The sequence below is a fragment of the Centrocercus urophasianus genome, unplaced genomic scaffold, assembly GCF_019232065.1.
Source record: "Centrocercus urophasianus isolate 14NV4802_14NV808 unplaced genomic scaffold, USGS_Curo_1.0 seq_28, whole genome shotgun sequence".
Taxonomy (NCBI): Eukaryota; Metazoa; Chordata; class Aves; order Galliformes; family Phasianidae; genus Centrocercus; species Centrocercus urophasianus.
Genome location: NW_024884844.1, coordinates 10,381,758 through 10,396,954, shown reverse-complemented (window position 1 = coordinate 10,396,954; position 15,197 = coordinate 10,381,758).

Here is a 15,197-nt window from a genome sequence, read left to right as displayed (position 1 = left end):
AGAAAGAACTGAAAATATTTTCTCTGCTGAATGTTTACATGTGCCAACATAACGAAATAAAACGTATTACTTTCAGAACAACCCTCATACACTGAAACAAGCTCTTGCAACAAGCTATTGCATTTAGAGATAGAGTGCATCAGTTTGCACTGTTCCACTGCACTTCAAAAGCCAAAGCAGAAGAAAAAGGGCAACACTGTTAGTATAATTTTTTTTCAACAGACTGAAGAAAAGGAACCCATCATGGGAGAGAAATGATTCCCATTCTGTGAGAGATAAGAAGATCACAGCTGCAGAGTGCAAAAGAGTTTAATTGACCTGTTGTTTGTTGAAAAGGGAAAAAAAAAGCTTTCTCTAGAAGTGCTTTAAAAATGCATATACACAGCACACACATACACAGAAGGTTAATAGAAAGGCTAAAGAAGTTCAGCTGCATGTAGCGGCTGGAAGTTATACCACTGGGGCCATTATCTCTGTGTATGACAGTGGATGCATCATGGCTGTCTCATTGCATGTCAAGGAGCTTCTGAATGTCTGGAAAAAAATAACAGAAATCCCTGTTAATTACAGCTGAGAATGGGAGAAATAAATCAGTGCGAAATAAAAGGAGGGAGGTAATCAATGAGGAGGGAGGATCCTGCTGGTAGGATGCAATTAGGCTTCAAGGAAAAGGACACAGCAAGATTGATCATATGATAGCTCCGTGGCTATCATGAAATATTTTGCCTCACTTGCTGTGAGGACACAAAAGTGGTAATTGCGTCCATCTTGTTGTCAAGGCTTTAAAATGACAGAAAGTTGACACATATATTAGTTGTAAATTTAAAAAATAACAACAAAGCCACAAATTAGAATTGAGAATCACAGCACCTTTCCACTTGTCACTGGAAAAAAGGGGAGATGCTATAACAAACCAACTGCACTAGACAATGTGGTCTCAATAATTAACTCTGAAGCACAGAAGTAATAGCAGCATTATCTAGGAAGGTCTTACATAGAAAAGCCGGGAAGAAATGTGGACAAAGGCTTCTACTTAGCTCAGCAGTAGCTGGAAGTGTTTTTGATCAGAAGTGAAAGAATGAGAAAATACATTAAATGGAGACTATCTGATAAGGCAGGAGTAGAAAAGCATGTGATTTTTTGTTAGAGAACCACCAGATAACCTGTAAGCTGACGTGGATGCCCGCCTTTGTGGCTGCCATGATGGGAGAGCCTTTGTGCCATACAATGAGGGATGGACCACTCTGCAAGCATGGGTGGAACATTTCTTACCCAATTCACATCCTATTATGTTAGTTCACATTTTTAATATTGAATAATTTTCTAGCTCTGGAAGGGGTCAGGACACCACAATGGTAATGCCTGCCAAAATTGTATTACATGTGGTGGTCTCAAGAGCTTGTAACTAGTTTTCAGCTTAGATCACTGTTAACAATTATTCTAAGCACTACATTTTTTGTAGTAGTAATAAATTGTATTAATCTGGATTTCAGCTTCCATCAACCCAGTATGCCTTCTGGATTACTCTTCTCATAAGCTCTCTGTCTCTCTATTATTTTTCTTTTTTTGGGCATGTCAAAATCCTTCAACCCCATATGACAAATGCTACCAAAAGACAGACCTGAGAGGTCACGGACTGGTCTAGGGCAGGATACTGCGAAATAAGCAGTAAATTACTAATATGCTGACTGCCTTCCCCACCTTCACCGTTGGGGCTCGAGGGATATATTGCTGCTGTTGAGGAAGTCACCTCTGAAGTGTAGAAATGTCCACAGTGGAGTTCTTCCTGTGGGATATTTTCTCAGAGATTTGTCTTTGTGTTGCCTTCTAGCAGAGGAGTGACAGCAGCTCATTCTGCTTTTCTGCTTGAAATTAACGTGTTGAGTAAATGAAAAAATGTCATACCTAAATTAATTCCTCATCTATAAATATGGGGATAACAGCAGCTTCTTCACAGGGGTTCTGTGTGTCCCAGCTGAAGGTTTGGCACTCTCTGAGACATCCTCTCTCACTCTCCTTGGCTGGCACAAGGAGGTCAATCTGAGCAAGATCTCAGGGATGTTCTTTAAAATTGTGACCTAAAGCTCATGGCAAATCCTCCAAATTTCTAGCCATTAGCCCTGTAGAGCTTGAGTTTTACTCTGATACAGGCATCAGTGAAATGCAACATGTGCTGCATGATCATTTAAAAAGATTTTTTGATGTGCTCTAAACCATAGACCATCACCAGAGAGCAGAGCTCAGCACTGCACCTCTGCTCCCTGTTTGGAGCCATGGGCCTCTAAGAGGCTTCCCCTCAGCCCCCTCTGCTCTGGATCAAACAAACCGAAGGATATCAGACACTCCTCATATGTATTCCCATCCAGAAACTTCCCCATCTTTGTAGCCCTCCTTTGAGAACTCATAATTTTATGTCCCAGTTCTTGAGGTAATGCCGCACCAGCGCACTGTAGAGTGGGACGACCACTTCCCTTGACTGGCTGGTAATGCTGTGCTGGATGGACTTCAGGATATGGTCAACCTCCCCGACTATGTGGCCAAAAAATAATGGACAGGGAATGGATATTGCTAGATAATACCTGTGGTTGGCCAGTATGGAAAAGGTGCAAGCTGCAACCCTGAAACTGGGACCCACACTCAGCCTATGCTGTCTGTGATGTTACATTCGTAGCACTGTCAGTCTTTATGCAACTATGAATATGATTTGAAATACTTCTTTTCCTCTTTCTTTCTGTAAGATTCAAGCTGATGTGAATTTGGATATGCTTTTATTTATTTATTTATTTTTAGGTACTTCCTTCTCTGCATGAAATTGGACATCTGTTGACAGCTGGGTGAAATTTCTTTGACAGGAAATTTTTTTGTCAGGATGGGGAAGTAATCAAATTTGGCAGCCATGAAATATTTTAACAAGTTTGCATTGGTTTCTCTAAGGAGCTTATCTTGCACAAATTTCATAAAAAGCAGTCATGTTGTATTGTACTTTGTAATGTAAAAATTATATCCTGGCATTGTGATGAGTGCTGTTATTGTGTCATGGAAATGCACATGGCCATAGTATACCTAATGGAGAGGAGTCTCAAAGACATTAAATTTAGTTTAGTTTAGTTTTGTTTTTTAAAAGAACAAAACCCTCATTTTTTTCATTTTCCCAAAAAAAAAAAAAAAAAAAAAAAAGAGAATGCTTTCATAAGAAAATTATAATGTCAAATTCCCTATTGTTAGTCAATCAAAAAAGCTGATTTACAAACATTCTTCTTACTGAGAAATACTGGCTCTGCTATACTTCTCCCTTCTAGATCATACCACAGGTAGGATATGCAGAGATGCTTTGGTGTAAAATCAGCCAAAGGTAGGGAAGAATCAAGCTCCTGTCTCTGAGGAACACCTGATATCATGCATTTGCCTGTGGCAATGGTTTACTTTTCAGGTCACCTTTCTACAAAATATTCTTTCAACAAGTTTATGCTGTTTTCCAAGTGTTTGGAATATATTTGCAGCAGTTCAGGTAAGTCAGGACTCTCAAAGAACAAGTGACACCCACGCCATCTCTGAACATCCCACTTTAAATATTCTTTTCTTCCGCCCAATCACATATTTATGCGTACTTTAAACTGGATATATTTATCACTCAATCACTAACTTAGGGCATTTTTCAAAACTGAAAATTAAAGCTAGTTTCATGACATGCAGTCTGAGCTTGAACTATGAGAGTGGTAGCAGCAGGAGAACACGTCCTGCTGTCCTGCCTTCCCTTCCCACCGGGTACCAGCCAGAGCCCCTGCACAGTGGATGCTCCTTTGCTGCAAGGCTTCTCCTCCCAACAAACACCATACCACCCCACAGGCATGAAAATCTTGAAAGAAAAAAAAAAATAAATGATTACAGACTCATTAGGCAATCCCTGAGTGCAAGTGCTGTGACCAACTGTTCAGTACTTACACTGCCATAAATTTCCCAAAATGGTAAAGCAGCGTTTTAGCAGGCATGCACTTAGCCTGGGTCAGGGTCATTAGGGAAGGATTTTGTCCTGCTTTAATTCATATGGCAGAAACAGAAGTTGTGTATTTTGGAGTCGCTTCATTTTTACTTTTAAGAGATGGTCTCAAGCCAAAGGCCTGGATCTGAACTTGAGCTCTGAATCCAGGCTTGCATCATTCTACTGAAATCAGAGTTGCACTATGAAAGCACCCCTCTAACAGTCAAGCAATCAAGCATGGGAAATGTTTCTTTTGGATTTGAATTTCTAACTTCAGAATACTTTACTTCTGGTCCAGTAAAATTGAACAGTATCAGTACACAGATCAACAATTCAGTCTCGCACTTCTTTCCTATTTTTACATGTTGCAGTGAAGAAAAAGAAGCCTAGTATATTCACAGCAGCAATTAATATTAAACATGCTACATATATAATTGATAGTGATGACAACTGAGTAAATTAATTCTGGATTTTATTTTTCTTGGAGGGGTTGTTGTGTTTCATCCAACATTGATTGGTTGCCTTGCCTTGATTTTATTGCATGGCATTGAACTCACTGGCATTGAACCCATTGCACCTGCATCTTTGAGAGAATGAGTAATGCAACCTCCACAAAGTGTCATAAGAAGGAAACAGCAATCTGGACAGGGAAGCAGAGTTATTGATGTCAGTCCTGCAGTAGACTAAACAAACAAGCTGGATGCAATGCTCTCTGTCTCTCTGATGAACCTTCCACTAAGGGAGCATGTTGGCCATCACTCTGATATTTTCTCAAAGGAACATTCAAATGGAGGTCTTGACTTCCTACAAGAAACTGTGCATAACAAAAAGAGTTTTGGTGCTATTCTACTGTAATTAGTAGCAGGAAATGTGAAAATAATTTTTGTAAAACTCCATGGGATTACTAAGGTTAGCACAAATGTAGCTGAATGTATGCTTCGTCATTTTTTTCCTCTGTGTTGCAGTTCTTCTCATCTGTTTCAGGAGTTGCTGTTTATCCCTGGGTATCAGAGGGATGGGCAAAATAAGGTGAACAATGAGAGAAATCAGTGCAATGTCTCTCACTCCTGTGATTTCCCCTGTGTGACAAGTGACAGAAAGTCAACTCTTAAGCTCATGCTTGGACAGAAGGCATGAATTCATTGTACTTCCATTCAAAGTGCACCCACTGGTAACAAAATAGGAGAATTAGAAATCATTGAAAGACTTAGAGGAGACATGATTTCCTTTCTGAATACAACATGGAGCTGAAATCTGGGGAGGAAGAAGTGGTGTTTAACTTAAAGACAGCATTGGAACAGAAATAAAATAAATGGAGTAAAGTATTCATAAATCAGTAGAACTCAAAATTTGAAAATTTTTAACCACTGCAAGACTAAAGTTAACAAAACAGATTTAGGTTGACATATCAGCAGAATCTCATTCCTAGAGATGACCCCAGAGTATTTATCTGAGATTTTTGCATTCCTCTCGGAAAAGAAAATGAAAAAATTCACTCATATAAATACCTTTGTGAATCGCTAGAGCTCTACCCTTCTAGGTACTGGGCTTTTCTGGAGGCTAGAGGAAGACAAGGGGGATGAGCCACAGAGAGATGTAGTAGTCTCAATCCTGGCGAGTATTGTCATATTCCCATCTACCTCTGTCAACAAACACAACGTCTTGCATAAATCACCAGGGATATTTTCTTTAATAAGACTTTTTTCCTTTTAAAATTAGGCACAAACACATACAGATGTATATACTGGTAGAAATTAGCTAAGATATTTCACATGCTTCAAGCCATGGAAACTTCTTAGTCTCCAAAGTTACAGGAGTTGTAATTGTTATTAAAACAGAAAAAAAAAAAAAAAGAAAAAAAAGAAAAAAAAAAACCCCATACTAAAGAAACCTCCACACTGTCAAACCTTTAGAAATAAGTTTATGAAGATTTCTGGAGGTCTCTAACAGACATTGGGGAACACAGCTTTGGCAGAGCTCACATCAGAAGAAACGCAGAGCGTGCGTCGCTCAAACGAGCAAGCTACTCTGTGCCACATGCACATGGCAGTGACTGGCACCGAGGGACAGCAGCAGGCTAAGTAAGCCATTACTCCACTGAATTTCAACTACCTTTTTGCTTTGAGACAAAGATTGTAAGCGCATGTTTAGAACCTTTTCCTGCTGTCTTTTCTCAGAAGGCGACAGCACAGTGCCGCTCTGGATGGATCCTCGGTGGTCTGTATTTAGAACAATAGACTGGAGGCAGACAGAGCCCTTAATGCAGCCAGATGCCCCGAGAGCTTCATGTGGAGCTCGGCAAGGGGCAGAGGAAGGATAAAAAGCTGTGGAAAAATTCATTCCTGTTCGATCTTCTTACTGTGCCTTAATTATTGTACAAAAATGGCATCATGCTGTAAATCAAGGCAACAGAATCATCTGTATTGTCTGGTCTGAATACTGTCTGATGCACATCCTACACTTATTTTCTTTTCATATTTTGCACATTTTTAATTAAAAATATCACTTCTATTATTTTCTACTAGATTTTTTTTTTCCCCTGACATTGTGAACAGACTGAAATGTAAGGGAGAAAGAGTAGTAAGCATCCAGAGGTGAGTGGAAAGTGTCTATAACAAGGTATTATAACAGGAATAAGCTTCAGACAGGTGTATCACCCCTAAAAAGTCAGTGAGAGTAGAAAAATGACGGAACAAATTAGGCTCTATAAATTAAAACGTAGAGAAATTCTGACTAGGCATCTTGAATGTCTGATGAAATAAGAGATCACTAAAAGATTGCTCTTGCTTATGTCAACAGAATCCCTTCAAAAACAAATGCCTGTCCTGTGCTGGTACAATGTTACATCTATTTCTCCATTACTAACTTCTACCTTTCTGCATCGCATCTCTGGCAAACACTGAATACAGCATCTTTACTCATTATCTTATAAATCTACAGTAGCGACCTAGAAGTCATAAAATTGCCAGTGTATATTTATAGAGCAAGTGTTCTTCATCACGGATTTTCTACTGTATCTTTTAGAGGTAGTAGACTGGTATCTATTGAAATGCAGGAATATGTTGTATAAATAGATGTTTATTTTCTTGTTATTTAAATATATGAGAGTGTTCTATATGTGTGGCTGCTGATACTTACATGCAAATTTCTTTAAAAAAGGATGACTAAGGCAATTTAAACTGCATGTAAAGAAAACAATTCCTCACTGATGCTTGCATGCCAAATTTCAGCTGAGAGAATTTTAATACAGAGCCCTTAGACTTACAAACCTCTCAGAAACAATATTTATAATGAAAATTTTGACAGCACCTTCAGTATAGCAGTGAAAATAACACCACCATAATGAAAAAGAAATGATGATAAACAGAATACATTATAAAGAAGGGTCTAGCAAATTCATAGCCTTTGCTTTTGTCAGCAAGCTGGCGACAGGCACTGAAATACTAAACAAGCCTTAGCTTTTAAATAAGAACAGGCTGAGCAACTAAAGGTCTTCTATAAGAGAGATTAAGAAAATATAATAACATCCTTACTGCAGAAAGTATTATTTTCATTAGAAATCATAATTTACAAATTAACATCAAGAGCACTTAGAATTGAAGAGGTGAAAAATGTGGCTATCCGTCATTTTGGTAGCATATTTTCTTCCATAAGACATTCTTGTTAGATTTCCAGGCAGGTTTGTTAATGCCTTTTGTTTAAATATTCATGCGTGGGCTTTTCAGTCTGCCTGCTGTGAAGAGACAGAGCCTGTGAGCTCAGCACCAAACCTGCTCTGAGACGCAGTCCACAGCACAACGAGATGATGGCGGTAGGCAGGTACACTGTCCTCCTGCACACTGGGTCCCACTGACTGCCTATGTGGGAACATTCACACTTCTACATGTGTCCATACAAACTTGCCAGTTTGGCATAGACTAGGTTCTGCATAACAGATGTAAAAAGAAGAATCCTCTTTCGCTGATTTCCAGCCATATTTTTGCATTAGAGCTTCCAAAGGTGGCAGCAAAAGATTAGTTTCAGCAGTAGCATGTTGGGTGGCCAAGGAAGATGTTCTTTTACCTGAGGTGACACCACAGAATCATAGAATCATCTAGATGATTGGAAAAGACCTTCAAGGTTCCCAGGCACAACCATCAACCTGCCCTACTGAGTCCTTCACTCAACCGAGTCCCTTAATATGATGTTCATGTGACTCTCCCTTCACCAGCTTCATTGCTCTTATAAAATGGACAGCATATGTGAGGAATTTTATCAGAGATGACTTTCACTTTGAAGAATAACATTAACTTTTCACTAGAACACAGTCTATCTTGTACCTCAATATCTATAATGCTTTTCTCTATCACATTGGCAATATATATAGTGACCATAGAAGCCATCTGTACATCATTCTATTAATTTCTTTCTGTGGAGCATCCTGTTTGCCCTTGCATCTCTGTCCTTCAGATTATCTTTTTGAGTTTCATGCATGTTTAATTTGGCATGGGATAACTATGGACTTCACCTTCATCCTCTCAGTCCTTATAACATTAGCAAGGCACTTCTAACATGTAAAAGTGCTGCATCATCTGCCCAGCCCACAAAAAGTGACACTGGGTTGAGGTCACATCTAGAGTTGAAAGGATCACAGCCACATAGGAAACAGCAATAATCACCTGTACCTTCTGAATACTTACATAGAAATGTTGCTGTGTCTTGTACCCATGATACTGGGACCCAATTGGGTCAAATCTGCAGAAATCTTGCAATAAACCAGACGACAAGCAGCAAATATTGTGCCTTTAAATTTCATGTAATCTGCTAACTCACTCATGCAGTGACAAACACACCCCCTGATCATGATGGTATACCTCAGAAAAAGACATGTTCTTCTCACTTTGCTAGCTGACAGCTTCATTTGGCATTAACTTCATTAACCACACATTATGTCCCTTCACTATTTTTTATTAAGATGTAATACTTGCTGGCCTAAGATGTAATACTTGCTGGCCTCAGGCAACATGGACATATGTTTACCAGTATGAAAAGCTTTCTTCTCTGTGAATGCTGTATATGATGCCACCATGCTGCCATTTTCTCAATTTCTAGCTCTTCTCAAGTAAAATATTGCATGTTTTCTGTACTCAAAATATCTATGGTGCAAAAGTGTCACAAATATCAATGCAGATAGAGCCCAGCTCAGGCTCTTGTCATCAGGATTTTTGATTTCTGCAATACCTTTCTCTTTGCATTATCAATCTCCCAGCAGAAATTTGCTCTTAATCCTCTGTCTTGCTCACAGCACTCCTCCTGCTTCTTCTGCTGTACCAAACATAAACTTCTTGTTTCCTCCTCCAATGTCACATGCTATATCCCAGCCTCCAACTGGATCATCCTGCTCAACTCCATTTTTAAAATGTTCATTTTTCAAGTTGGCACTTTCATGCTTTCTCCCATACTTTCACTCCCTCTTTGCAGGAAAACCCCATAAACATAAGAAAAAATTACTACTGCTCCTCCAGAGTGTCCCTCAGACCTCTCCTTTCTTGAAATGACTTTGTTTTTCATTGTCTGTAGGTACACCAAGATGTACAACATACCAAGTTAATCAATATTATCCCATTGCTTTCTCATATTCTCCCATTCGGTTTTATTTATTTCTATATTCTTGCCTGTCTTACACTGAGATTAGAAAATCATCTATTAGTCCTGCATGCTCACCTTATTTAGATGGCTGCTCACCCCTATGATGAGGCCTCATAGGCAATATGGTGACACGAAAAATAGAGAGTTATAGGTACATAAAGATGTCTGCGAATCGGAAGCATTCTCCTACAGGGAGTGGAGTGGAAATTTACCGGTGAACATTAAATCTCAACTGTTCTTTGATTTTAGAAAGATGATGCGCACAGACTTGGATGGAGACATACTGGTGAGCAGCATGTGGTTTCTCATTAAGTACAGAGATAAAGTTTGAGTTATAGGCATGCCTTGGCTCATTTTTTACAGCAGAGAAGTATAGATCCTCACTAGGATTTTCCTCTAGGTAAATATGCCTGCCTCTGTGAGCCCAGCATTTTGCAGCCTGCCCCCAACAAGGGGTCATGCTTTAGTGCTTATTTCCGGAGGCAGACAGTGAAACAAATTCTGACAATGCTTTTTTTTTTCTCCTTTTCTTCAGGACAGACATTTCCTGTTTCTGTGGTACACATATCGCAGCATATGTACCAGAATACACAGGAACAAGTGATACAAGACTCCCCGCCTTTTACCAATCACTGTCTGCAAACATTATGATGAAAAATTGTAGCCATTTTCCCATCTTAGAGTGTTCTTCATGATAGCTAGCATAAGAGAGATATTATGGAGACAGTGGATGCATCAGTCTAATATTTTTAAGAGACAAACTTTGCAAAATGTTATTGATTAAAATGCTCTTGATGAAGAGCATCCTCTTGATGAGGATATCACTTCTTTTCTACCTAAAAGACAAAAAAATGAGAAGTTCCGATACATTTCAATTTTTTTTTTAACATGGACAAATGATAGAATGCCAAAGAAAATCATACAAACAAAACCTTCATCAGTCTGTCCTGGAGGCCAGCCAGAGACAAGATGATTTGGACATGACCACAATGGGCCGGATGTGTGAGTGGGCATGAAGAAACGCTTCCAGACTTTGTAAAACTGCTGTAGACAGTCTGTCCCTTTTTAAAATGTGCTTAATTTTTTTTTTTATTCGGAGGAAAAACAAAGCCAAACATATTTACTAAGTTCCTTTGAAGCTAAAGTCTTGAGAAGAAAAGGAAGGAAAGTTTTTTTTTCTATGATGTTACTATCCAATTCAGTCAGAATCTTATGGCACAAAAAGTACACCACTTAAGAATCTGGTTTTTAAGAGCTGCCAGGATTTTTAACCTCTTCTCAAAATACATAAAAGACCTCTTAAATGTATTGCCTTAGCACTCTGCAAATCTATTCTGTTAGCAGTTGTATCAGATATATTTCTTTGTCAGCTACCCATTTAAGAAGGGATCATCTTAAAAGGCACTGACATAAATTGTTGTGCGGAAGATCGATTAGTTTAAAAGGTTTTTCCTTTTAACAGATCAGATAGCTATTATATCTCACCATTCGGTATATGGAATTTTCATTGAACAATTCCAGTATTTAATCACTTCTTTAAACACATATTCATTTGAAATAATTTCACTTAGATTCCATAATCATGAGTTACTTAAATGAGTTTTCCACTTGCGTGTTGTAGTGAATGGATGTGACAAAATGGCCAGGAAATTCTACTGAAGAAACCAGTTTAATTAGCTAGGAAAGGCTTTTGGTGCAAAGGTAGATATTATTCATCTGAGACAAGTAAAGCAGCTTTTATCAGGTGGGTCATAAATTATCAAAACATTACTGGATATTAAGGGGCATGTAGGCTAGCATTGCACATTGCTCCCTGACTTGGCATGGGCAGTTTGTTGGATCCCATCCTTCCTAGCTTATGTTGCTGAATTAATTCCTACAAGTGTGTAAAGGAATGCACATGAACTGTTGTTATTTACTGTTCTGAAAATCACACTTTTTGACAGATATGTAATTGCAATTGTTTCCTGAAATTGGTTCATAAGAAAGATGCTGAAAACAGCAATCTGGTAAATAACTTTAATTGAATTCTAAGGGCAAAATTCTGCCAATCACTATTCCCATTGGGTAGCACTTTTCATTGCAATTAGTCTATTGATTTTGTGGAGATTATTTATAGGTTCATATTAGGTACCACAAAAGTAAATGACAGAGCAAAACTTCATGCTAGCATTGAAATGTGGCAAGGATGCTTCCTTACTTGGAGTTATTCTGGGTTTTATGGGGCGATAGGCTCCCTCTGCTATCCTTGGCCTAAAGCAGAAAATGGGCTGCACAACCCAACCTACGCTTCTGTGTCAGTCATTTTGTTTCTTTCCCATTTGGAAAGAGTTCAGCAGCTGGAGAAAATGTCATTCTGGCATCCCATGATCATGATCTACTTTCCCACTGTAAGAGGTGACTAAAAAGCCCATCAAGACATCCCACTTAAATGCCAGCTCAAGTTCCCTAAATCACAGAACAATAGAATCACCAAGGTTGGAAAAGACCTACATCCAGTCCAACTGTCCACCTACCACCAACAGTTCTCACTAAACCACATCCCTCAAGACAGGTAGCCAGCCCTTAAATGGGGTCTAGGAGAGGCGGAGCCAGGCTCCACCCCTTCCAGTCACAAGGTGAATCGACTTCATCTGTGCTCCCATGGCTGACTCAGTTTTGCCTCAGGTGATCAGTCAGTGGTTCAGGTCGTGACTCAACAGTTCCCATACAGAATCCCAGCATTTTTTTTTTCTTAACCTAATGAAGAAAAGAATTTGTCACCATCACAAACTTCAGACTCACTAAGAATTAAATAAAATGACTGTGGTAGAACTGTGATCTCATCAGCCTCCCACACATTTACTTTTGTGCTGTACTCCTTTATACTGCATGCCTAATTAATCAGGGGACTTAACGATTACAAAATTCAACTACCAATAGGTTTTCTTAAAGTTTTGGAAATAGAATCAGAAAGAAAGGATTATGAATTACAAACCTGCTGGAAGTGATATAGCCACAACTCCTTATATTTAGAAATCACTCAGCTACCTTTTCAAGTCCACAAATGACTTTTCAAGAAAAGTCTTACAGCAGACCCAAATTCATACCGCTGCTGAAGGATTTTCGCATTATTTATGTTTTTTTTTTTTTGGTTGGTTGGTGGGGTTTTTTTTATTTGTTTTTTGCAGAAGCCATATAGAAAGAAAAAAAAATCCACCCTTATTCCCATTTTTTTTTAGCATACTTGTGCAGTCTCAACAGGAACAAGAAGATGTCACATTTCAGAAGACTTAATACAGATTCATGGAGTTTTAGAGACAATAATATCTCCATATGAATGGCATTTCAAAACCAAATTGAAGCATTATGCTGTAATTCCCTCTGAAGATTCTCTTTCACATACTATGCATTGAATAACGTGAAAGGACTCCACATTTCTAAAACTAAACTGTTGGGGTTTTTTTATTTATTGTTTTCCTGATACCTATTCACAGAGAAGTTATAAACTCCAGATAAAACACACTGACTTTCTGGTTTCACCTGAATATCTTTTCTTGCTAACCTGTGCTCTTGCTAAGCCTCCTTGTTGGCTGGCACACATTTCTTCTAATGTTTGCTTTCTTTATTTCACACAAATGTCAGCTGTGACAGAAGTTGAACAACTGAATGAAGAGGTATATTCTGTAAAGCTTCTGAACTCCTAGACGACAAGGCACGTTATACCTAAAATTATGATTTTCTTTACTATTGCAAATTGATTTCTGTATCTCTAAACTTTTTAGATTGAAGCATTATGTACATGTAACTATGTTTGTACAACTATCAGGAGATTAGGAAGGAGCTGAAACCCTTTTATAATTTTTTTCTGTATTTTCTGGACTTCCAGCACAACCTTTAAGACCTCAACAGAAGTCCAGCTTAGGAGACCCCTTTAAGAATCAAAGGAATTTGTTATTATATTCCCATACTCTGTTCTATTCACAATCAGAAAAACGCTAACTGAAATCTGAACTAGAAGTCCTCCAAGAGCCTATCTACTGCAAGAGCCCCTGGATCCCATACACACCCATCTTGAAAGATGCTGTCAAGTGGCTCCATGGCTTCAGAAGATCAATATGTCAGAAGTCATGAAGAGCAAATATATTTGTTCTACATAGGTCAGACAGCCTGTCTGCCAACAGCGAACAATAATTTCTGTTTGCTCTTTGTTCAGTGATAGTGGGTGAATTCAAAACCAGCCTATCCACAAAACTGTCTGGCTTGTGATAGCTGCAATGTGTTTTTAACTTTCCTTGCATGTTTGCAACTTCAGTTTTTCTGGGTTTTACTAGAAGTTGGTAGACATTGCAGCTGTGATCCCAGTTACACCTGGGAGGAAGCTAGGGAAGGAAGTTCACTATTTCTAAGTCTTACTTGCTCTCCTGGAAGAGGCGCTTACTTTCAGTAGGTTCAGCAAAGATTCTTTCACATCAACAAGCGTGATGTTTTCGATAAAACCCACACCTCACACTGTCCTATTGGTACACGGCTGAATAAACTCACACAGCAGATTTTCTCTGAATAATTTTACTCATCTCTATAATTTGGTAGTATTTCTTCACATTGCTGCCCTATTGCCTATGTAATTTGTTATATTGTTTTTGTAAATTGAGACTTTTTTTTTACTTTTTATATTTCCTTATGGAGAGTGTACACTCAACATCAGTATCAGTCTATCTAACACTTCATCTAATAGTTTCAACATAAGCACAGAAACCAACTTGCTAAAATAGTTTCCTTTATGTTTTTTCTCTTCAAGTACCACTCATAAGAATTTATAAAGAACTGAAAGCAATCTATCAGGAAAATGAAACTTGCACTTGAATGGGAAAAAAAAAAAACACCAAACAATCAACACAGAATTGGAATCATTTGGATCAGACTATTGTGGATTTACTTATCCACTCAGATAGAATGCATGTCCTAAAAGAGTAGAAAAAGCAGTGAGATTTGCAATTAGTTCTTCCAGGTACCATTTTTTATTGGTGTGTGCTATGTGTTGTATGGTATTTCTTCCGTATTAAATATGATGAACAGCGCTTTAACATATATAAACAAGGTGATTTTGCAAAACAGGCTCATGACAGGCACTGGGATTTAAGACTGTAGCATTAGAACTTCATTTGTACTGACCCAAAGCCTATATTGTAGGATGCAGTCTCAAAATCACATTAGTAGAATGCCCCATAGTGCCTCTGTACAAGCTAAAAGGTCCCAGTAACACAGAAGGAAGAAACCCTCCAATAATCAAAAGACATTCACAACTACTTAGTATTTCAGAGTTGTTTTTAAAAATGTTGTAAGCACCGAGAGCTTTGCAGGAAAAGGTGGAATATCTTGGAGGTCTTTTCTTACATTCGTGATTCTATGATACACAGACAAGGCAGTGATTCATACCATTTTTCTTCTTTTTTTTTTTTTCTTAAAGTACAAGAACAAGTGTTGATCAAATAAGAATTTTGTGTATTGTACTTGAGGGCATTCAATTGCCTAGCCAATGGATATAACAATAAGTTTCCCATTTAGCCATTGTTGTGCTGCATAGGTTTTTTGCACCTTTCTCTTAAAC